Source organism: Pongo abelii, chromosome 16, assembly GCF_028885655.2.
Source record: "Pongo abelii isolate AG06213 chromosome 16, NHGRI_mPonAbe1-v2.0_pri, whole genome shotgun sequence".
NCBI classification, from domain to species: domain Eukaryota; kingdom Metazoa; phylum Chordata; class Mammalia; order Primates; family Hominidae; genus Pongo; species Pongo abelii.
The window spans coordinates 101,483,957-101,496,339 of NC_072001.2; the positions used below are offsets into that span (position 1 = coordinate 101,483,957).

At 40.6% G+C, this 12,383-nt stretch overlaps 1 long non-coding RNA gene across 2 annotated transcripts in view; it reads right to left on the minus strand.

Annotated features, from left to right (window-relative positions):
- Positions 1-652: 652 nt before the first annotated feature.
- The window catches only part of LOC112129112 (uncharacterized), a 105,590-nt gene continuing 93,859 nt past the window's right edge, over positions 653-12,383 (minus strand). Inside the window, exons 3-5 of one of the 2 annotated variants that reach the window (XR_008513820.2) lie at positions 8,297-8,396; positions 5,041-5,330; positions 653-3,766 (exon numbers count right to left, since the gene is read on the minus strand). This is a non-coding gene — a long non-coding RNA (uncharacterized LOC112129112). Of the gene's footprint in view, positions 3,767-5,040; positions 5,335-8,296; positions 8,397-12,383 lie in introns of both variants that reach the window. The other variant, XR_008513821.2, reaches the window with a different exon arrangement.

Genomic DNA, 12,383 nt, shown 5'->3' on the forward strand with positions numbered 1-12,383 from the left:
CCTCTCAAAGAGTATCAGAGAACTGAAACTCACCGGATCATCACATGCAATGAGATGTCAGGCCCCTCATTCTTCATGATTGCTTCCTTGCCCCTCCCTAGTTCCTGTTTTCTTACATATTGTTACATTTCTTCCCTGCTATATAAACCCCTAGTTTTAATCAGTCAGGGAGGTGGAGTTGAGACTGATCTCCCATCTCCTGGACAGCAGCACCTGAGTAAAGCCTTCTTCCTTGGCAATACTCATCGTCTCAGTGATTGGCTTTCTGTGTGGCGAGCAGCAGGACCCAGATGAACCCCTGGTGTTTTGGTAACAAATCATTGTTTGCTCAAATAAACTCTTCAAATTTTATTGTGCCTCAGTTTATCTTTTAACAATACTCAGCATTTATAACTAAAAGACCACAGCATACATCAATAAAAATAATTAAAACACATCTTATGTGTCTTACTTAGTATATCATCGGAAAGCAATCATATTTTACATTTTCTACCTGACACTAAAATGTCACTGGCATCTCTTCTCCAGGCCTGATTTATCAGGCACAGCAGGCACCAAGCCCAGGGCCCATAGTTCTTCTAAGGGCCTTTGAAAATATTTTAATTTATTTTAAAAACAAGACAATAAAACCACAAACTTTTAGGTAGTGGAAAACATTTTAATATGTACTATGAATAATTTCATCTTTATACCAATATGTTTTAAAATACACTTTTTATGGCAAAGAGGAGGAGGGAGGTCCAAAAGTGCCAAAAGCCCATGGAAGTCACAATACATTTCTTCTTTTCTCCCCACATTAGTTTCTCCATGTTCCAGGAATTTTATTATCAGTCTCAGCCTTGCTGTTCTGCGCAGGAAGAAATTAAAGAAGAAGAAAGGAAGCCACGTCTCCTGAACACTGCCCGTGCGCCCAGCCCAGTGACTGCTGTTGTGTAGTCAGCATCTCATCGGGGAGGACAGGTGAGTCTCCAAGAAGACATATCCAATCAGCCGAGCAGCAATTCAATCATTGATCTTTAAAAAACTAGCCCCCAAAACATAATGTCAAGTAGTGGAAATGGCTATATTGATCAGGATACACCTAAATGCCAAGTGTAGTGCTCAGGGTCCCCCAATATGACTGGCCTCTGCACAGTCAAACCCTTGGATACAAGGCAGGCAGTGTGCACAGAAGAGACCCAGAGCCTTGGCGATGATTTGAGTTGCATATTCTTTCTCCTCTTTTCATGCACAGTTTTACTTTCTACTTAAAGTAAAACATCCCAAGAAGCTGCCTCACTGCTTTTTCTGCCTCCTGTTATCCACTCTGGCTTGAGATTCCACTTTTGCAATGTCACAGTCTGCCGACTAAACACCAAACCCCGGGTCCCCATGTGCATGTCAGCTCCGCAAGAAGCTTCATCCTGACATTGACCCTCCCACCCACCAGTGCATCCGCCGAGTGTGTCACCAGCAGGATCAATCCCACGCTGCTCAGCACCGTTAGAAACCAAGACTAATAAATCATTTGCCCGCTCTCAGCCCACAGATGGTAAGTGTGGTTCGATGCAGGTAATTATTTAAAAAAATGACTTTGGGAGCAAAAAATCAAAACATGGGAGCATGTGTCTAATAGAAAAGGCCTGCAAAGAGATTTGGGAGTTCTAATGACTCCAAGGAGCAGGTGAAAGGTCCCAGCGCCTGACAGTAGCTTGGCAGTCTGGTTGACAGAACTGATTCCTTCTCCCCCCAACACCGCCGGGCCTTGTGTCTGCTCGCCTCCAGGTCCCCGTGCCAGGCGTGGGGAGGTGGGGGCCAGAGTATTCCCTCCTGCCTTAATGTGTTTGCAGAAACAAGCCCCCACCAACCCATCAATTACCAAGACTGTCAGTCCCGGAGAAGGTGTTGTGACACTGATGGGGTCAGGTAAAGCCTTAGGGGCTACAACGAGACACATTAAACCAGTCTTTATGTCGCCACCTCCTGTCCCCCGTTAACACCTCCTTCAAAGTACACATTTTTCTTTTCCCTTTAACTTTCACAAGGATGTTTCTGGTTTCTGCAAAAAGTAGCATGGATGGCATGTCTTTATTATTACAGCTGTCATTCATTAGCATGACCTGTGCTCCCCTAAGCTCTGAGCTCCCTCTCTGTCCCCAAGCATGAACGGGCTGGCTGATGCTTCTGTCCTTCCACCATTTCATAAACAGAACATCTTTTAAGAGACTGCAAGCGTCCTCCTGCTGGAAGTGAGAGATAAAAGACAAACCCTCCTCTCAAATTCCCTCAAAACATTCATTTGCTGCAGAAGGAGAGTTTCTGAATGTCATTCAAAACTGAAAATTTCACATCAGTTACCAAAAAAAAAAAAGTTCTCATAACTTTGCTGGTGGAAAATGGCCTATGCCCATGCAGAATTCAGCCGTGGTTCCCTGGGCCCCTGCAATCGAACGCCACCTGCAAACACTGTTAACCCAGGTGATTCCACATTCTTCAGAAATGTATAAATATCGCTTGATGCCCCAAACAGCCCATGAGTAGGTTAATTCAGTCCATGAGTGAACTAAATGTGTAAAAATAATTCAATCCATTGTCTGACAGAACTGATCCATTACTGTTCACTGATTCAACAACTGTTTGCTGAGTATCCATTCTGTGTTAGGGAATGTGTGAGCCATTCAGGATACAGAAAAAAATGTTCCAGTTCCAACTAACTTCAAGGAAATCAAAACCAAAAGTTTCACACCTATGTAGACAGCTTAGGTGATTTTTTTAATACAGCAAGAAAAAGTGGAATTCGTGTAAACAGATGAAAGGTATCCCAGAAAAAATAAATAGCACTAGAAAAAGGTATGTTCTCACCCCAGGTAAAAGAAAAAAAATTCTATAAGTTCGTGCTGCAGAATTTACCTTGAGCTGTGAAAGATATCAAGTGGTGTACTTTAGAAATCTGCTAAAGCCTACAAATTATATTAAAAGGCATGGAAGCAAAGCTAAGTGCTTTAGCTTCAGAAGAAATGCAGTCAGTGCCCTGGAACCAATTCCCAGGAGAATGCCGTGGTTCTCACAACCCAGCAAGTTAGTCAACAAGTCCAGGCAGGGACTGAATTCACCTCCCATTCTAGACACTGATGAAATAGCACTTCCTGCTACTCTTAAATATGTTAATCCCCATTTCAAATATCTACAGGGCAAGTCTAGAGAGGGAGATGACAACCATTCTTAGAATGTACTTATTTTTCTTTAAATACAGAAAATATTCAAATCCAGCATATATAGACTTACGATCGCCACAAACTGATCAGCAGTTAGTTGATTAGCCAAGCTACCTTTACGTGGCTTTTTGAGTCAGCCTCATACGTAGTTTGAAGAATTTGCTGTGTTTATAAGGTCTAAAACAATTATTTTATAAGTTCCAGTAACAATTCCTCAAAATGCTGAAAACCAAACACACACATACACACACACACACACACACACATACACACACACACACAAGCTCCAGCTCCCTAAAGTCTTTTTGCTTCGCTTCCTGGGGCCCACATAGGCAAGAGGGCCAGAAGCTTCAGCTTAATTAGCACCTTTTTATACCAAAGCCTCTCAAGGTGAGGTGCAAAATATGCAGTAATCATTTAACAGCTCAGTCAGCTGTGCCAAGCTAACAGATGATAAAGAACAAAAGGAGACAGACAGAAAGACTCCTTCATTGCAGATGTGCCAAAGGAAAGCTGTGGCATGCGACCAAATAACCTTGAGCGTTCGTCACCTGTGTATTACACAAATGACCCTACAAAAAGAAAAAAAAAATGTTATTAAAAAGCAACAACGAAAACAAAACAGTATCAGGTACAAACCAATGAAAACATTCTCATGAAATGGCTCTCTGGGAATTTTCTAACATTTCTTCTTGGCCACCTTCTGAACCCACCTGGGAGAGAACAGGCCATGAGAACACACTTGAGATTCAGCAAAAAATAATTAAGAGGTTGTATAATTGACCATATTGCACGTCTCACCTCTGGGGTTGGGGGTCCACTGGTTCAAGACCCCAAGTGGGATACAAGGTCACACCCAGTGAGGGCCGTTCTGTCACCTCCCTGACCATACAGGTGGAAATTAAAGATCCCAGGATACTTTTCAAAATAGCGCAGGGGATCACCCAGCTGTCTGGACTAGCAGTCCCCAGTCTCAATAAAATCCAACTTAATGTTCCCGGCTGGGAATGAGCCCTTCTCGAACATAGAGGAAAGTCTGTGCTCATGGACACAATTATGAAACTGTCCTTTGAGCACTGTAATTACTTTATAATTCACAGAGGACTTGAGATACTTGGAGAGTGAAGGATGCTATGAAAAAGTCAATTCGATTGTAATTTATAATTGAATTTATCCACAGAGAAACAAGTGCTCACTAAACGAAAGTATCTTCTAGGGAGCAAATTTACAGGTGTAGCTTTTACAACTACCAGTGGCTTAGCTCCAAGAAAATTCAAATTCCAAAGTGATAACTTTCCACAAAAACGTAACTTCAGAGTTGAGTATTTGTGTTAAAAAAAATTCTCCCTAAGTAGCATTTTTGTAGCTCAATGCCCCACTAGTTTAATATATACTCAAGTTAGGGGAAATAGATCTAATGTGTAAAGAACGGGACCCTAAACAGAGTTTCCATCATCTCCTCCTAGTTAATCTTTAAATAACAATGGTTAGATGTTGTGTGTTTTGTATATGAATCAAGAAAGGTAAAACCTACAACGTATATTCATCTTATATTAATTGATTACAAAGAAAATGCTGAGAGGTAAACATTAAGAATATCTTAAAGGGAAACAAATTAATATCAACATTTTATGCAGCAAAGCTCATATGAACAGTCATAAATGACATTGCTAAATTTAAACATTGCATCCATAATCCACCTTTCAGCCCATAATCTGAAAAATATTTCTGTAATATATGGGCAAGCAGAGTTCCAAGAGAAAAGTGTAGGCAAAGGATAGGGCAATGTGTTATTTTAAAGTATATAAAAAATTACCACTATATAAAAAATTATCCCAAAACTTACCAACTTGAAACAACAAACATTTACTATATCATAGTTTCTCTGAGCCAAGACTTCAGCAGTGGCCTAGCTGGGACCACAGTCAAGCGTTAGCAGGGCATGGGGTCCCATCTCAAGGTTTGACTGAGTATGGATCCACTTCCAAGCTCACACACAGAGTTGTTTGCAGGATTCAGTTCCACACAGGCTGTTGGACTGAGGGCTTCACTTCCTCCTGGACTGTTGCCCAGAGGCCTCCCTCACTGCCTTCCACATGGGCCTCTCCATAGAGCCACTCACAACATAGCAGTTGTCTTCCTCAATGCAAGAAGCAAAAGAAGACGGTGAGTAATAGGGAAGGAAGTCAGAGCCTTCCGTACCCTGATCCCAGAAGTGATATCCATCACATTTTTAGTATTCTATTTGCCAGAAATGAGTCACTTGGTTCAGCATAGGAGGTGGTCATACATAAGGTATGACCACCAGGAGGTGGGGGTCAGTGGGGACCATCTCAGGGGCTGCCTGCCCCTGGTAGGTGCCTGTGTAGTAAAGAATTAACTCTACCCAAAGAGCAGCAATCTAGCCTTTGAATCTCTAAACTCTTGGAATTTCCTGAGTGATAGCTGTGCCTTTGTTATTCATGGTGGACCCCTCTTATGCTGATGAGGTGACTCATGGTGGGCCCCTGGAGAGTTTGTGCTCATAGATGACTCAGGGCAAAAGCTGGCCACCTTGAAAGCCCAGTGAGATTAGAAGGTTGGGGCATTGAATCAGGTAATATCAGCTGGTCAAGGATTCCATCAATCATGTCTACATAATGAAACCCCAATAAAAATTCTGGACACTGATATTTGGTGACTGCTATGATCTGAATGTCCCCCCAAAATTTATGTGTTGAAGTGTAATCACCAATGTGATAGTATTAAGACGTGGGGCCTTTCGGAGTTGATTCAGGCATAAGGGCAGAGCCCTCATGGATGGAATTAGGATCCTTATAAAAGGGCTTGAAGGAGTGAGTTTGCTTTCTTCTGGTCTTTTGCCTTTTGAGGTCACCGAGACAGCATCACCTATGAGGAGTGGGCCCTCACCAGACACTGGCACCTTGAGCTTGGACTTCCCAGCCTCCAGAATTGTGAGAAATAAATATGTGTTATTTATGTATAGTACATGTCTATGATATTTTATTGGAGCAGCACAAAGGGACTAAGACAGTGACCTCCATAGGCTAGCAATGCTGCATATTATCACACTTCAACAACAGGAGGGTAACACATCCCTGAGGACACCGAAGCTTTACCTTTGAGACGCTCTGAGTCTCAAATTCTGTCCCATGTGTCTCTTCCTATGGCTGGCTCTAATTTGTGTCCTTTTGCTATAATAAAACTGTAATTGTAAGTATGGTGCTTTCCTGCATTCTGTGAGTCATTCTGGCAGTTTATCAAACCTGAGGGAGTCCATGGGAACCCCTAAATTTGTTGTTACCTTGTCTCATGTGAGGATGGCCCTGGGGACTCCCAAACTTGTAAGAGGTGTCAGAAATCTTGGGCAGACTTGACAGTCTTGGAAGACTGTACCCTTAACCTTGAGTTTGGCTGACTCCAAGTTAATACCTGAGAGACTTTTGCTGTTCCATTTATTCCAAAAGGAATTAACTATTTGGTTTGTTCGTTTGTTTAGGTTTTAGTCTTGCTTCTCTTTTTGAAGACAATTTCTTCAAGAGATATCCTAGATAAGCAAGTGGGGAAACTATTACCACTTTTTAGAGGACACTAGCCTCATCAAGTGATCATCCCCAGCCTAACAGAGCTCCTTCCAGGGCTATGGTAACCACTGGGTTAGTGCAGGAGAGCTGGAAAGTGAACATGACAATGACATACCCTTTATGAATCCCATCAAACACAATAGCAGCTAAATTATTGAAATGTTTGTGAATTTATTGCCACAGTAAATACTTTGAGATTTCTAGCTTGATGTATTCTACTGAGCATATTTTAGACAATATGAATTTTAGATCATTCCTTCATTATACTCCCTCTTTTTAATAAATGTTTACTGAGAGCATTCTATCTGCCAGGCACTGACATAAGTGCTTCCCAGCATGACCTTATTTAATCCACAAAAATTATTCCTGAGGTAGTTGTCTGTTACTGCAGTAACCTTATATTACAGATGAAGAAAATGAGGAGCAAAGAGATTAAGTCCATAAGAAAAATAAAATTCTAAATTCACATTGAAAAGCAAGTGAGCAGATATTCCACCAGTTCTTCTTAGGGCCACTTTTACTTGGAATATAAAATTGACAGGCACTAGACTCTGTTTTTTCATTGCCATAGATTAATCTCTGTAAATTTAATTGATTTTAAAGACAACTGAAATTATGCGTGAAAGAAAGGAAAACTATTAATATCTTCTTAGAAAAGGGATTGCAAGCTCAACAGATTCAGGGGCCAGGCAGATAATGTGAGTGAATAAGGGAAGCAGCTAGGTGGGGCCTCAGTGAGCCCAGGAATGCCAGCCCCTCTACAGAATGCAAGAAACACAGGGACCCCATTGCTGCCTGTAGGAATGGGGTCCAGCATTGCCTAACCACTGGCTTTTCAAGAAAAACCCAGGAATCTGAAGTTTAAAAAAAAAAAACAAAAAACTTACTTCTTATTTTTAAATGTTGGCAACAAGCTCTTTTTTTTAAATTCTAAGCTAAACAAAACACACCAGTGGTTCAGAAGTTTGACCTAGAAAAAATAACTAAGAGAACAAATATTATTTTGGCTCATTTGATCACTGTCAAGAATCAAACCAGATTATCCTGGTTCCTGGTTGGGGCCAAAATGGCTTGACTCTATGGTGTGGACCACTTCACAAATAAGCTCTTCACCTCCTAAACTTTGCAGACACAGAGCTGACCAGCTGGAGACGGCTAAGAAAGGAACCATGACGTCATGAGCTCTTGAGGACGGGAGAAATCATAAAAAGACCTGATCCATTGAAGAAATCCCTTCCACACACATCTCTAACAAATAATTATCCAGATTATCCCAGAATCTTCTAAGGGATTAAACTAAGGGATTCTTCAATCTATGAGGATTAATTTGAAGATATCTCATCTCTCTTCTAATGAGCTCCAGTCATTATGAAATTCTTCCTAATACTGGCTTGAAGTGTGCCCTGCATTCATGCATCCTAGTTCTCTTCCCTGGGTCCAGCTGACTGTACCAGCCTCTTGGCACATGACAGCCTTTCCCATATTCATAAACACCCTCTACACCAAGATTTATCTTACCTTACAGCCCTTCCAGGTAGGAACTCCTCAGTACTCTAGTCACCCTCTTCTGGGCTAGCTTCATAATGTAAGTCTTCCCTTTAAAACATTGCACCTAGAACTAAACATGCAGGAGATGAGCTCAAACTGCTTCTCAAGATTAAAAAAAAAAAAAAAAATCCCACCAAACAAGGCCACACTATAGTTTGCCAACGGGAAAACCCACAACACACTTTTTGGCCAACTTTGATATAAATTTGAAGAATTAGAATGAAATAGTCAAATGTCTACTTTAAAATTTGAATTTGGTAATTTAGGAATTAAATTATATATTTATTCTGAATCACACATTCTAATAGAATAGATCAATTTAGAAGCATAGTTTTTCTGGCTGGATGTGGTGGCTCATGCCTGTTAATCCCAGCACTTTGGGAGGTGAAGGCAGGAGGATCACCTGAGTTCAGGAGTTCAAGACCAGCCTGGGCACCATAGTGAGACCCCATCTCAACAACAACCACAAAATAAAAACATGGCTTTTCTTTTCTACACACGTGTCATCAAAAAAATTATTCGCTCTTCATTTGCATCATTACATCATCCCTGCCATCACTGGAGCCACCTTCAGAGTCACATAAATAAAACAGATTTCCAGAACATATCATCTTTAGCTCTAAATTGCTCAAAGTGTAGTATTTTTTAAAAGTTTCGGCCGGGCGTGTTGGCTCACACCTGTAATCCCAGCACTTTGGGAGGCTGAGGCAGGCGGATCACGAGGTCAGGAGATTGAGAGCATCCTGGCTAACACGGTGAAACCCCGTCTCTACTAAAAATACAAAAAATTAGCCGGGCATGGTGGCGGGCGCCTGTAGTCCCAGCTACTCGGGAGGCTGAGGCAGGAGAACGGCATGAACCCAGGAGGCAGAGCTTGCGGTGAGCCGAGATGGTGCCACTGCACTCCAGCCTGGGCAACAAAGCGAGACTCCATCTCAAAAAAAAAAAAAAAAAAAGTTTCACCGAAGTAAAACATACATATACAGAAAAAGGCACAAATCATTCGTGTTTGGCTCATTGATTTTGCCCAAAGTGAGCCAACAGAACGACCCTTACACTCATTACAAACCAGTGCCCCAGAAGCCCCGCCCTTTTCCTCTTCAGAGGGAAACCAGTATCCTGACTCCTACCACAGCAGTTTAAAGGTGCCTGCTTTTGAATTTTATATAAGTGTTTTTTGTGTCTAGTTTGTTTTAGTCAATATTATGCTCATGAGAGTCATCCATACTGTTTCATATTGTAGTTACACTTGTAGTTCAAGGTTGAAGTTTACATCTGTGTGTGGTGCATTTACTATGTTGTTTCCCCAAGCCACAAGTGCCCATTTGCATAATATTAGGCAGCTGGGCTTTTGAAATTCATCTCATAGGTTTATAGATGTGTGATTTCCACAATATAATCCCTTACTTGTTGGCTTCATCAAGTGATCTCTAAAAATCAATTAAAAAACTTGTTTAAATCAACATTTTGCATTTAAAACTGTGAGGTCATACACCCAGGAATAATCACTAAATTGATGTGAAATTTCTTTGCCTCCTTTTTTTTTTAACTAATTCTATCAAGGGGCCTCTGGAAGCCTCAAAACTGGCATTGATTGCAGTAATATGTCTTCATAATACAATATATTCTTGTTTCCTGTAATATGAGAGACTTGTTAGACCTTAAATATAAGGTGGCTTTTTTTCCGATGGATAATTTTTGATGGAAAAGTTCATCACATATTCAGGCATAAATTGTGTCTCATATTAACCTCTTATCACTTGGGTTCTAGTATTTTCTCTTATTGAGCCTATGATTAGCTAAAATATCCAGATCTTTTGCACATGAGTTCTTATAGAACTATTTATCACCAGAGTATATTTCTATTTATACTTACACTTTTAACTAAGTATAAATTCCATATTAAGATCATCATATACCTCCATGTACATAATGCTTGGGATTTTTCAAAGCACTTTTGAATGCATTATCACAATAATTCAGTGCAATAGCCCAGGGAATGAATTGTTATGCACATTTTACAGATATGAATATAATTATCACTGATGGATTTCAACATGTTTGAAGGGATAATGCTGATGTTTTATAAAAGGCTTCTTCAAATGGAAAAGAACACTATCTAGCAAAATCAAAAGTCATGATATTTGAATATTCCCCGAAAAATACAAAAAGTAAGCTAGCACACAGCAAAATAAGATTGTGATAAATAAAAGAAAAGCAAATTCAAATAATAATGAGGACCATTTTAGACTTAGTAAATGAACGAGGCAGAATCCAACAGTGATAAAATTCATTATTTGCTGGTAATACCATAAATTTGTATAATTCATTATTCATAAAATTGTGAAATTCATTATTTGCTGGTAGCACCATAAATTTATATAATTCTTCTTGAAAAGTAAGTTGACAATATGTATATTTTAAAAACCAAAAACCAATCCATACCCTTTCGCCAAATATTCCCCTGCATAAAATTTATTCTGGAGGAAATTATTTAGAAGAAGAAAATACGTCATTTGCAGAGAGATGTTCATTGAAGCCTTATTTACAATAATAAGAAAAGGAAACAATGTAAATTTATTTCAATTTTTTAAATAAAGCTTTGTTCAAATGAATACCATCCAATCTCTCTCTCTCTCTTTCATACACACTCACACATACTATACTTTGCAAATATGGGAGAGAATATTACTGTTTCTGTATTCCTGTTACATCTTGTTCACTCCCAATATTCTCAGTATTGTACTTCACACAATACTTTCTCATCTGAATTTTCTTATCTAACCATACAGTTAAGTTTGCATTGGCCCAGGAACAGCCTTTGTGGTGAGGAAAAGGCTAACAGGTATAACATGATTTTCAAACTGCAAAACCAGGTAGGAACGGTGACCCTCTGAATGGAGAGGCTGTGGCTCTGTCTATGCACTTACAAATAAATTGTGTGATGAAAATACATTTGCATGAATCTCCAGATAACCAGAACAATTGCTTATCCAACAGTGCCGCCTCTAAACATTTTGGCAGATCACAGGACACCCTCCCCAGCAGGCATCTCTCTTGTAGTGTAGAACGCACAGTGGCTCCCTCAACGTCTCGCTGATAGCGGCAGGAGGAGGGGGAGGAAAGACTTCATCTATGTCCTTAGCAAGCATAATCCAAGCCCTTGCCTCCATTAGTCAGTAAATATCATTTAGACTTTTTAACATGAAATTTGATTTTCTTAATTTAGAGGGGAAAATACTCGTTTAGTTCATATATTTCCTGAGATGTGCGGAAAATGTCAGGAGGTGGAAAACCGGGTATTTAAGGGGGTTTTGCACTTTTTAAAAAATCTAGTGCCTTAACTTCCCCTCAAGAGAGACAGGAGAAGCCACTCAGACCATTGAAACAGTGTGCTCAATGTCAATGTTTGCCTTTCCAAATCCACACATTTCTGGTCACTTCGTGACATGTTTATTGGTCTTGACAGGCAAGGAATAGAACAGGAAACTGCAACCTTGCACCCATCTGACTGGTCTGTGGGCAGACCAGCCTTGGTTTCTGCTTTGTTGAGTTCCACATGGTGGCTAGAGGCCCTCCTGCCATTAACTCCCCTTTCATCCGATTCTCTGTAAAAATTTGTACCAGCAAGTCTAGGGCAGTTAAATATATGGCTTGGGTAATTAAGCAGGTTACAGATGAATATTATTTGGTCTGCAAACAATTCTGTAAAAGGTTCCAGAGGGTTGTCTCGAGGATTGTAGCTTATTTGTGGGGTTTTGGCAGGAAATGGCTAATTATGACACCTGCGCACGTTTCTATGCAATTGGAGCCTGGGGATTCTCAACCTTGTGTACACAAGTCAGACTCGCCTTCATGGTAGGGAGCCACACGGCAGAGGACTGAGATCAAGCAGAGCCTTGTTAGCAGCACTATGGAGGAAACAGCTCAGCTCGGGCTAGCAGCTTACCTCTATGCCTTTCCCCAGCAACCAACCCTAGGGTTGCTGGCATCAAAATTAGCCCCTTACATGCTCCCTGTCCACTGCAGGTCTTCTGAAGGTGCACTAGTTCTTCGC